The following is a 12,400-nucleotide window of genomic DNA, read 5'->3' on the forward strand; positions in this document are numbered from 1 at the left end:
TTTGCCATAGCTCGCTTCGTTTCCGAGATATTTGCAGATTTATCTCAAGGGAAGGGGCCTGAGGGACATATTTCGAGATATTTCTTCTTCTTGTTGTTCTTCTTCTGCACAGCTGAGCTGGAAGTGGCATTTGCGGCTCGCACTAGTGGAGAGTTATCTCAAAGAAAGGGGCCACGGTGTTTCTGTATCTCTATTATGTTGGTGCGGCTTCGGAACTTTTAAATATCTCGATATATCTCGAAAACTACGCTTCTGATCAAAAAATATCATAGAACATAAATTGTAGGAAACATAATTCTCTACAAAAAACGTCTCTTAACATTTTGCCATAGCTCGCTTCGATTCCGAGATATTTGCAGATTCAGCTCAAAGGAACGGGCCTGACGGACATATTTCGAGATACTTCTTCTTCTTGTTGTTCTTCCTCTGCACAGCTAAGCTGGAAGTGGCATTTGCAGCTCGCAATAGTGCAGAGTTATCTCAAAGAAAGGGGCCACGGTGTTTCTGTATCTCTATTATGTTGGTGCGGCTTCGGAACTTTTAAATATCTTGATATATCTCGAGAACTACGCATCTGATCAAAAAATATCATAGAACATAAAAAGTAGGAAACTTAATTCTCTACAAAAAAGGTCTCTTAACATTTTGCCATAGCTCGCTTCGTTTCCGAGATATTTGCAGATTTATCTCAAGGGAAGGGGCCTGACGGACATATTTCGAGATATTTCTTCTTCTTGTTGTTCTTCTTCTGCACAGCTAAGCTGGAAGTGGCATTTGCGGCTCGCACTAGTGCAGAGTTATCTCAAAGAAAGGGGCCACGGTGTTTCTGTATCTCTATTATGTTGGTGCGGCTTCGGAACTTTTAAATATCTCGATATATCTCGAAAACTACGCTTCTGATCAAAAAATATCGTAGAACATAAATTGTAGAAAACATAATTCTCTACAAAAAAGGTCTTTTAACATTTTGCCATAGCTCGCTTCGTTTCCGAGATATTTGCAGATTTATCTCAAGGGAAGGGACTGAGGGACATATTTCGAGATATTTGTTCTTCTTGTTGTTCTTCTTCTGCACAGCTAAGCTGGAAGTGGCATTTGCGGCTCGCACTAGTGCAGAGTTATCTCAAAGAAAGGGGCCACGGTGTTTCTGTATCCCTATTATGTCGGTGCGGCTTCGGAACTTTTAAATATCTCGATATATCTCGAAAACTACGCTTCTCATCAAAAAATATCATAGAGCATAAATTGTAGGAAACATAATTCTCTACAAAAAACGTCTCTTAACATTTTGCCATAGCTCGCTTCGTTTCCGAGATATTTGCTGATTCAGCTCAAAGGAACTGGCCTGACGGACATATTTCGAGATATTTCTTCTTCTTGTTGTTCTTCCTCTGCACAGCTAAGCTGGAAGTGGCATTTGCAGCTCGCAATAGTGCAGAGTTATCTCAAAGAAAGGGGCCACGGTGTTTCTGTATCTCTATTATGTTGGTGCGGCTTCGGAACTTTTAAATATCTTGATATATCTCGAGAACTACGCATCTGATCAAAAAATATCATAGAACATAAAAAGTAGGAAACTTAATTCTCTACAAAAAAGGTCTCTTAACATTTTGCCATAGCTCGCTTCGTTTCCGAGATATTTGCAGATTTATCTCAAGGGAAGGGGCCTGACGGACATATTTCGAGATATTTCTTCTTCTTGTTGTTCTTCTTCTGCACAGCTAAGCTGGAAGTGGCATTTGCAGCTCGCACTAGTGCAGAGTTATCTCAAAGAAAGGGGCCACGGTGTTTCTGTATCTCTATTATGTTGGTGCGGCTTCGGAACTTTTAAATATCTCGATATATCTCGAAAACTACGCTTCCGATCAAAAAATATCATAGAACATAAATTGTAGAAAACATAATTCTCTACAAAAAAGGTCTCTTAACATTTTGCCATAGCTCGCTTCGTTTCCGAGATATTTGCAGATATATCTCAAGGGAAGGGGCCTGACGGACATATTTCGAGATATGTCTTCTTCTTGTTGTTCTTCTTCTGCACAGCTAAGCTGGAAGTGGCATTTGCGGCTCGCACTAGTGCAGAGTTATCTCAAAGAAAGGGGCCACGGTGTTTCTGTATCCCTATTATGTTGGTGCGGCTTCGGAACTTTTAAATATCTCGATATATCTCGAAAACTACGCTTCTCATCAAAAAATATCATAGAGCATAAATTGTAGGAAACATAATTCTCTACAAAAAACGTCTCTCAACATTTTGCCATAGCTCGCTTCGTTTCCGAGATATTTGCTGATTCAGCTCAAAGGAACTGGCCTGACGGACATATTTCGAGATATTTCTTCTTCTTGTTGTTCTTCCTCTGCACAGCTAAGCTGGAAGTGGCATTTGCAGCTCGCAATAGTGCAGAGTTATCTCAAAGAAAGGGGCCACGGTGTTTCTGTATCTCTATTATGTTGGTGCGGCTTCGGAACTTTTAAATATCTTGATATATCTCGAGAACTACGCATCTGATCAAAAAATATCATAGAACATAAAAAGTAGGAAACTTAATTCTCTACAAAAAAGGTCTCTTAACATTTTGCCATAGCTCGCTTCGTTTCCGAGATATTTGCAGATTTATCTCAAGGGAAGGGGCCTGACGGACATATTTCGAGATATTTCTTCTTCTTGTTGTTCTTCTTCTGCACAGCTAAGCTGGAAGTGGCATTTGCAGCTCGCACTAGTGCAGAGTTATCTCAAAGAAAGGGGCCACGGTGTTTCTGTATCTCTATTATGTTGGTGCGGCTTCGGAACTTTTAAATATCTCGATATATCTCGAAAACTACGCTTCCGATCAAAAAATATCATAGAACATAAATTGTAGAAAACATAATTCTCTACAAAAAAGGTCTCTTAACATTTTGCCATAGCTCGCTTCGTTTCCGAGATATTTGCAGATTTATCTCAAGGGAAGGGGCCTGACGGACATATTTCGAGATATTTCTTCTTCTTGTTGTTCTTCTTCTGCACAGCTAAGCTGGAAGTGGCATTTGCGGCTCGCACTAGTGCAGAGTTATCTCAAAGAAAGGGGCCACGGTGTTTCTGTATCTCTATTATGTTGGTGCGGCTTCGGAACTTTTAAATATCTCGATATATCTCGAAAACTACGCTTCTGATCAAAAAATATCATAGAACATAAATTGTAGGAAACATAATTCTCTACAGAAAAGGTCTCTTAACATTTTGCCATAGCTCGCTTCGTTTCCGAGATATTTGCAGATTTATCTCAAGGGAAGGGGCCTGACGGACATATTTCGAGATATTTCTTCTTCTTGTTGGTCTTCTTCTGCACAGCTAAGCTGGAAGTGGCATTTGCAGCTCGCAATAGTGCAGAGTTATCTCAAAGAAAGGGGCCACGGTGTTTCTGTATCTCTATTATGTTGGTGCGGCTTCGGAACTTTTAAATATCTTGATATATCTCGAGAGCTACGCATCCGATCAAAAAATATCATAGAACATAAAAAGTAGGAAACTTAATTCTCTACAAAAAAGGTCTCTTAACATTTTGCCATAGCTCGCTTCGTTTCCGAGATATTTGCAGATTTATCTCGAGGGAAGGGGCCTGACGGACATATTTCGAGATATTTCTTCTTCTTGTTGTTCTTCTTCTGCACAGCTAAGCTGGACGTGGCATTTACAGCTCGCAATAGTGCAGAGTTATCTCGAAGAAAGGGGCCACGGTGTTTCTGTATCTCTATTATGTTGGTGCAGCTTCGGAACTTTTAAATATCTTGATATATCTCGAGAACTACGCATCTGATCAAAAAATATCATAGAACATAAAAAGTAGGAAACTTAATTCTCTACAAAAAAGGTCTCTTAACATTTTGCCATAGCTCGCTTCGTTTCCGAGATATTTGCAGATTTATCTCAAGGGAAGGGGCCTGACGGACATATTTCGAGATATTTCTTCCTCTTGTTGTTCTTCTTCTGCACAGCTAAGCTGGAAGTGGCATTTGCAGCTCGCACTAGTGCAGAGTTATCTCAAAGAAAGGGGCCACGGTGTTTCTGTATCTCTATTATGTTGGTGCGGCTTCGGAACTTTTAAATATCTTGATATATCTCGAGAACTACGCATCTGATCAAAAAATATCATAGAACATAAAAAGTAGGAAACTTAATTCTCTACAAAAAAGGTCTCTTAACATTTCGCCATAGCTCGCTTCGTTTCCGAGATATTTGCAGATTTATCTCAAGGGAAGGGGCCTGTCGGACATATTTCGAGATATTTCTTCTTCTTGTTGTTCTTCTTCTGCACAGCTAAGCTGGAAGTGGCATTTGCGGCTCGCACTAGTGCAGAGTTATCTCAAAGAAAGGGGCCACGGTGTTTCTGTATCTCTATTACGTTGGTGCGGCTTCGGAACTTTTAAATATCTCGATATATCTCGAAAACTACGCTTCTGATCAAAAAATATCATAGAACATAAATTGTAGGAAACATAATTCTCTACAAAAAACGTCTCTTAACATTTTGCCATAGCTCGCTTCGATTCCGAGATATTTGCAGATTCAGCTCAAAGGAACGGGCCTGACGGACATATTTCGAGATACTTCTTCTTCTTGTTGTTCTTCCTCTGCACAGCTAAGCTGGAAGTGGCATTTGCAGCTCGCAATAGTGCAGAGTTATCTCAAAGAAAGGGGCCACGGTGTTTCTGTATCTCTATTATGTTGGTGCGGCTTCGGAACTTTTAAATATCTTGATATATCTCGAGAACTACGCATCTGATCAAAAAATATCATAGAACATAAAAAGTAGGAAACTTAATTCTCTACAAAAAAGGTCTCTTAACATTTTGCCATAGCTCGCTTCGTTTCCGAGATATTTGCAGATTTATCTCAAGGGAAGGGGCCTGACGGACATATTTCGAGATATTTCTTCTTCTTGTTGTTCTTCTTCTGCACAGCTAAGCTGGAAGTGGCATTTGCGGCTCGCACTAGTGCAGAGTTATCTCAAAGAAAGGGGCCACGGTGTTTCTGTATCTCTATTATGTTGGTGCGGCTTCGGAACTTTTAATTATCTCGATATATCTCGAAAACTACGCTTCTGATCAAAAAATATCATAGAACATAAATTGTAGAAAACATAATTCTCTACAAAAAAGGTCTCTTAACATTTTGCCATAGCTCGCTTCGTTTCCGAGATATTTGCAGATTTATCTCAAGGGAAGGGGCCTGAGGGACATATTTCGAGATATTTCTTCTTCTTGTTGTTCTTCTTCTGCACAGCTGAGCTGGAAGTGGCATTTGCGGCTCGCACTAGTGCAGAGTTATCTCAAAGAAAGGGGCCACGGTGTTTCTGTATCTCTATTATGTTGGTGCGGCTTCGGAACTTTTAAATATCTCGATATATCTCGAAAACTACGCTTCTGATCAAAAAATATCATAGAACATAAATTGTAGGAAACATAATTCTCTACAAAAAACGTCTCTTAACATTTTGCCATAGCTCGCTTCGATTCCGAGATATTTGCAGATTCAGCTCAAAGGAACGGGCCTGACGGACATATTTCGAGATACTTCTTCTTCTTGTTGTTCTTCCTCTGCACAGCTAAGCTGGAAGTGGCATTTGCAGCTCGCAATAGTGCAGAGTTATCTCAAAGAAAGGGGCCACGGTGTTTCTGTATCTCTATTATGTTGGTGCGGCTTCGGAACTTTTAAATATCTTGATATATCTCGAGAACTACGCATCTGATCAAAAAATATCATAGAACATAAAAAGTAGGAAACTTAATTCTCTACAAAAAAGGTCTCTTAACATTTTGCCATAGCTCGCTTCGTTTCCGAGATATTTGCAGATTTATCTCAAGGGAAGGGGCCTGACGGACATATTTCGAGATATTTCTTCTTCTTGTTGTTCTTCTTCTGCACAGCTAAGCTGGAAGTGGCATTTGCGGCTCGCACTAGTGCAGAGTTATCTCAAAGAAAGGGGCCACGGTGTTTCTGTATCTCTATTATGTTGGTGCGGCTTCGGAACTTTTAAATATCTCGATATATCTCGAAAACTACGCTTCTGATCAAAAAATATCGTAGAACATAAATTGTAGAAAACATAATTCTCTACAAAAAAGGTCTTTTAACATTTTGCCATAGCTCGCTTCGTTTCCGAGATATTTGCAGATTTATCTCAAGGGAAGGGACTGAGGGACATATTTCGAGATATTTGTTCTTCTTGTTGTTCTTCTTCTGCACAGCTAAGCTGGAAGTGGCATTTGCGGCTCGCACTAGTGCAGAGTTATCTCAAAGAAAGGGGCCACGGTGTTTCTGTATCCCTATTATGTCGGTGCGGCTTCGGAACTTTTAAATATCTCGATATATCTCGAAAACTACGCTTCTCATCAAAAAATATCATAGAGCATAAATTGTAGGAAACATAATTCTCTACAAAAAACGTCTCTTAACATTTTGCCATAGCTCGCTTCGTTTCCGAGATATTTGCTGATTCAGCTCAAAGGAACTGGCCTGACGGACATATTTCGAGATATTTCTTCTTCTTGTTGTTCTTCCTCTGCACAGCTAAGCTGGAAGTGGCATTTGCAGCTCGCAATAGTGCAGAGTTATCTCAAAGAAAGGGGCCACGGTGTTTCTGTATCTCTATTATGTTGGTGCGGCTTCGGAACTTTTAAATATCTTGATATATCTCGAGAACTACGCATCTGATCAAAAAATATCATAGAACATAAAAAGTAGGAAACTTAATTCTCTACAAAAAAGGTCTCTTAACATTTTGCCATAGCTCGCTTCGTTTCCGAGATATTTGCAGATTTATCTCAAGGGAAGGGGCCTGACGGACATATTTCGAGATATTTCTTCTTCTTGTTGTTCTTCTTCTGCACAGCTAAGCTGGAAGTGGCATTTGCAGCTCGCACTAGTGCAGAGTTATCTCAAAGAAAGGGGCCACGGTGTTTCTGTATCTCTATTATGTTGGTGCGGCTTCGGAACTTTTAAATATCTCGATATATCTCGAAAACTACGCTTCCGATCAAAAAATATCATAGAACATAAATTGTAGAAAACATAATTCTCTACAAAAAAGGTCTCTTAACATTTTGCCATAGCTCGCTTCGTTTCCGAGATATTTGCAGATATATCTCAAGGGAAGGGGCCTGACGGACATATTTCGAGATATGTCTTCTTCTTGTTGTTCTTCTTCTGCACAGCTAAGCTGGAAGTGGCATTTGCGGCTCGCACTAGTGCAGAGTTATCTCAAAGAAAGGGGCCACGGTGTTTCTGTATCCCTATTATGTTGGTGCGGCTTCGGAACTTTTAAATATCTCGATATATCTCGAAAACTACGCTTCTCATCAAAAAATATCATAGAGCATAAATTGTAGGAAACATAATTCTCTACAAAAAACGTCTCTTAACATTTTGCCATAGCTCGCTTCGTTTCCGAGATATTTGCTGATTCAGCTCAAAGGAACTGGCCTGACGGACATATTTCGAGATATTTCTTCTTCTTGTTGTTCTTCCTCTGCACAGCTAAGCTGGAAGTGGCATTTGCAGCTCGCAATAGTGCAGAGTTATCTCAAAGAAAGGGGCCACGGTGTTTCTGTATCTCTATTATGTTGGTGCGGCTTCGGAACTTTTAAATATCTTGATATATCTCGAGAACTACGCATCTGATCAAAAAATATCATAGAACATAAAAAGTAGGAAACTTAATTCTCTACAAAAAAGGTCTCTTAACATTTTGCCATAGCTCGCTTCGTTTCCGAGATATTTGCAGATTTATCTCAAGGGAAGGGGCCTGACGGACATATTTCGAGATATTTCTTCTTCTTGTTGTTCTTCTTCTGCACAGCTAAGCTGGAAGTGGCATTTGCAGCTCGCACTAGTGCAGAGTTATCTCAAAGAAAGGGGCCACGGTGTTTCTGTATCTCTATTATGTTGGTGCGGCTTCGGAACTTTTAAATATCTCGATATATCTCGAAAACTACGCTTCCGATCAAAAAATATCATAGAACATAAATTGTAGAAAACATAATTCTCTACAAAAAAGGTCTCTTAACATTTTGCCATAGCTCGCTTCGTTTCCGAGATATTTGCAGATTTATCTCAAGGGAAGGGGCCTGACGGACATATTTCGAGATATTTCTTCTTCTTGTTGTTCTTCTTCTGCACAGCTAAGCTGGAAGTGGCATTTGCGGCTCGCACTAGTGCAGAGTTATCTCAAAGAAAGGGGCCACGGTGTTTCTGTATCTCTATTATGTTGGTGCGGCTTCGGAACTTTTAAATATCTTGATATATCTCGAGAACTACGCATCTGATCAAAAAATATCATAGAACATAAAAAGTAGGAAACTTAATTCTCTACAAAAAAGGTCTCTTAACATTTCGCCATAGCTCGCTTCGTTTCCGAGATATTTGCAGATTTATCTCAAGGGAAGGGGCCTGTCGGACATATTTCGAGATATTTCTTCTTCTTGTTGTTCTTCTTCTGCACAGCTAAGCTGGAAGTGGCATTTGCGGCTCGCACTAGTGCAGAGTTATCTCAAAGAAAGGGGCCACGGTGTTTCTGTATCTCTATTATGTTGGTGCGGCTTCGGAACTTTTAAATATCTCGATATATCTCGAAAACTACGCTTCTGATCAAAAAATATCATAGAACATAAATTGTAGGAAACATAATTCTCTACAAAAAACGTCTCTTAACATTTTGCCATAGCTCGCTTCGATTCCGAGATATTTGCAGATTCAGCTCAAAGGAACGGGCCTGACGGACATATTTCGAGATACTTCTTCTTCTTGTTGTTCTTCCTCTGCACAGCTAAGCTGGTAGTGGCATTTGCAGCTCGCAATAGTGCAGAGTTATCTCAAAGAAAGGGGCCACGGTGTTTCTGTATCTCTATTATGTTGGTGCGGCTTCGGAACTTTTAAATATCTTGATATATCTCGAGAACTACGCATCTGATCAAAAAATATCATAGAACATAAAAAGTAGGAAACTTAATTCTCTACAAAAAAGGTCTCTTAACATTTTGCCATAGCTCGCTTCGTTTCCGAGATATTTGCAGATTTATCTCAAGGGAAGGGGCCTGACGGACATATTTCGAGATATTTCTTCTTCTTGTTGTTCTTCTTCTGCACAGCTAAGCTGGAAGTGGCATTTGCGGCTCGCACTAGTGCAGAGTTATCTCAAAGAAAGGGGCCACGGTGTTTCTGTATCTCTATTATGTTGGTGCGGCTTCGGAACTTTTAATTATCTCGATATATCTCGAAAACTACGCTTCTCATCAAAAAATATCATAGAACATAAATTGTAGAAAACATAATTCTCTACAAAAAAGGTCTCTTAACATTTTGCCATAGCTCGCTTCGTTTCCGAGATATTTGCAGATATATCTCAAGGGAAGGGGCCTGAGGGACATATTTCGAGATATTTCTTCTTCTTGTTGTTCTTCTTCTGCACAGCTGAGCTGGAAGTGGCATTTGCGGCTCGCACTAGTGCAGAGTTATCTCAAAGAAAGGGGCCACGGTGTTTCTGTATCTCTATTATGTTGGTGCGGCTTCGGAACTTTTAAATATCTCGATATATCTCGAAAACTACGCTTCTGATCAAAAAATATCATAGAACATAAATTGTAGGAAACATAATTCTCTACAAAAAACGTCTCTTAACATTTTTCCATAGCTCGCTTCGATTCCGAGATATTTGCAGATTCAGCTCAAAGGAACGGGCCTGACGGACATATTTCGAGATACTTCTTCTTCTTGTTGTTCTTCCTCTGCACAGCTAAGCTGGAAGTGGCATTTGCAGCTCGCAATAGTGCAGAGTTATCTCAAAGAAAGGGGCCACGGTGTTTCTGTATCTCTATTATGTTGGTGCGGCTTCGGAACTTTTAAATATCTTGATATATCTCGAGAACTACGCATCTGATCAAAAAATATCATAGAACATAAAAAGTAGGAAACTTAATTCTCTACAAAAAAGGTCTCTTAACATTTTGCCATAGCTCGCTTCGTTTCCGAGATATTTGCAGATTTATCTCAAGGGAAGGGGCCTGACGGACATATTTCGAGATATTTCTTTTTCTTGTTGTTCTTCTTCTGCACAGCTAAGCTGGAAGTGGCATTTGCGGCTCGCACTAGTGCAGAGTTATCTCAAAGAAAGGGGCCACGGTGTTTCTGTATCTCTATTATGTTGGTGCGGCTTCGGAACTTTTAAATATCTCGATATATCTCGAAAACTACGCTTCTGATCAAAAAATATCGTAGAACATAAATTGTAGAAAACATAATTCTCTACAAAAAAGGTCTTTTAACATTTTGCCATAGCTCGCTTCGTTTCCGAGATATTTGCAGATTTATCTCAAGGGAAGGGGCCTGAGGGACATATTTCGAGATATTTGTTCTTCTTGTTGTTCTTCTTCTGCACAGCTAAGCTGGAAGTGGCATTTGCGGCTCGCACTAGTGCAGAGTTATCTCAAAGAAAGGGGCCACGGTGTTTCTGTATCCCTATTATGTTGGTGCGGCTTCGGAACTTTTAAAGATCTCGATATATCTCGAAAACTACGCTTCTCATCAAAAAATATCATAGAGCATAAATTGTAGGAAACATAATTCTCTACAAAAAACGTCTCTTAACATTTTGCCATAGCTCGCTTCGTTTCCGAGATATTTGCTGATTCAGCTCAAAGGAACTGGCCTGACGGACATATTTCGAGATATTTCTTCTTCTTGTTGTTCTTCCTCTGCACAGCTAAGCTGGAAGTGGCATTTGCAGCTCGCAATAGTGCAGAGTTATCTCAAAGAAAGGGGCCACGGTGTTTCTGTATCTCTATTATGTTGGTGCGGCTTCGGAACTTTTAAATATCTTGATATATCTCGAGAACTACGCATCTGATCAAAAAATATCATAGAACATAAAAAGTAGGAAACTTAATTCTCTACAAAAAAGGTCTCTTAACATTTTGCCATAGCTCGCTTCGTTTCCGAGATATTTGCAGATTTATCTCAAGGGAAGGGGCCTGACGGACATATTTCGAGATATTTCTTCTTCTTGTTGTTCTTCTTCTGCACAGCTAAGCTGGAAGTGGCATTTGCAGCTCGCACTAGTGCAGAGTTATCTCAAAGAAAGGGGCCACGGTGTTTCTGTATCTCTATTATGTTGGTGCGGCTTCGGAACTTTTAAATATCTCGATATATCTCGAAAACTACGCTTCCGATCAAAAAATATCATAGAACATAAATTGTAGAAAACATAATTCTCTACAAAAAAGGTCTCTTAACATTTTGCCATAGCTCGCTTCGTTTCCGAGATATTTGCAGATTTATCTCAAGGGAAGGGGCCTGACGGACATATTTCGAGATATTTCTTCTTCTTGTTGTTCTTCTTCTGCACAGCTAAGCTGGAAGTGGCATTTGCGGCTCGCACTAGTGCAGAGTTATCTCAAAGAAAGGGGCCACGGTGTTTCTGTATCTCTATTATGTTGGTGCGGCTTCGGAACTTTTAAATATCTTGATATATCTCGAGAACTACGCATCTGATCAAAAAATATCATAGAACATAAAAAGTAGGAAACTTAATTCTCTACAAAAAAGGTCTCTTAACATTTCGCCATAGCTCGCTTCGTTTCCGAGATATTTGCAGATTTATCTCAAGGGAAGGGGCCTGTCGGACATATTTCGAGATATTTCTTCTTCTTGTTGTTCTTCTTCTGCACAGCTAAGCTGGAAGTGGCATTTGCCCCTCGCACTAGTGCAGAGTTATCTCAAAGAAAGGGGCCACGGTGTTTCTGTATCTCTATTATGTTGGTGCGGCTTCGGAACTTTTAAATATCTCGATATATCTCGAAAACTACGCTTCTGATCAAAAAATATCATAGAACATAAATTGTAGGAAACATAATTCTCTACAAAAAACGTCTCTTAACATTTTGCCATTGCTCGCTTCGATTCCGAGATATTTGCAGATTCAGCTCAAAGGAACGGGCCTGACGGACATATTTCGAGATACTTCTTCTTCTTGTTGTTCTTCCTCTGCACAGCTAAGCTGGAAGTGGCATTTGCAGCTCGCAATAGTGCAGAGTTATCTCAAAGAAAGGGGCCACGGTGTTTCTGTATCTCTATTATGTTGGTGCGGCTTCGGAACTTTTAAATATCTTGATATATCTCGAGAACTACGCATCTGATCAAAAAATATCATAGAACATAAAAAGTAGGAAACTTAATTCTCTACAAAAAAGGTCTCTTAACATTTTGCCATAGCTCGCTTCGTTTCCGAGATATTTGCAGATTTATCTCAAGGGAAGGGGCCTGACGGACATATTTCGAGATATTTCTTCTTCTTGTTGTTCTTCTTCTGCACAGCTAAGCTGGAAGTGGCATTTGCGGCTCGCACTAGTGCAGAGTTATCTCAAAGAA

The sequence above is a fragment of the Osmia lignaria genome, unplaced genomic scaffold, assembly GCF_051020975.1.
Source record: "Osmia lignaria lignaria isolate PbOS001 unplaced genomic scaffold, iyOsmLign1 scaffold0001, whole genome shotgun sequence".
Lineage (NCBI taxonomy): Eukaryota > Metazoa > Arthropoda > Insecta > Hymenoptera > Megachilidae > Osmia > Osmia lignaria.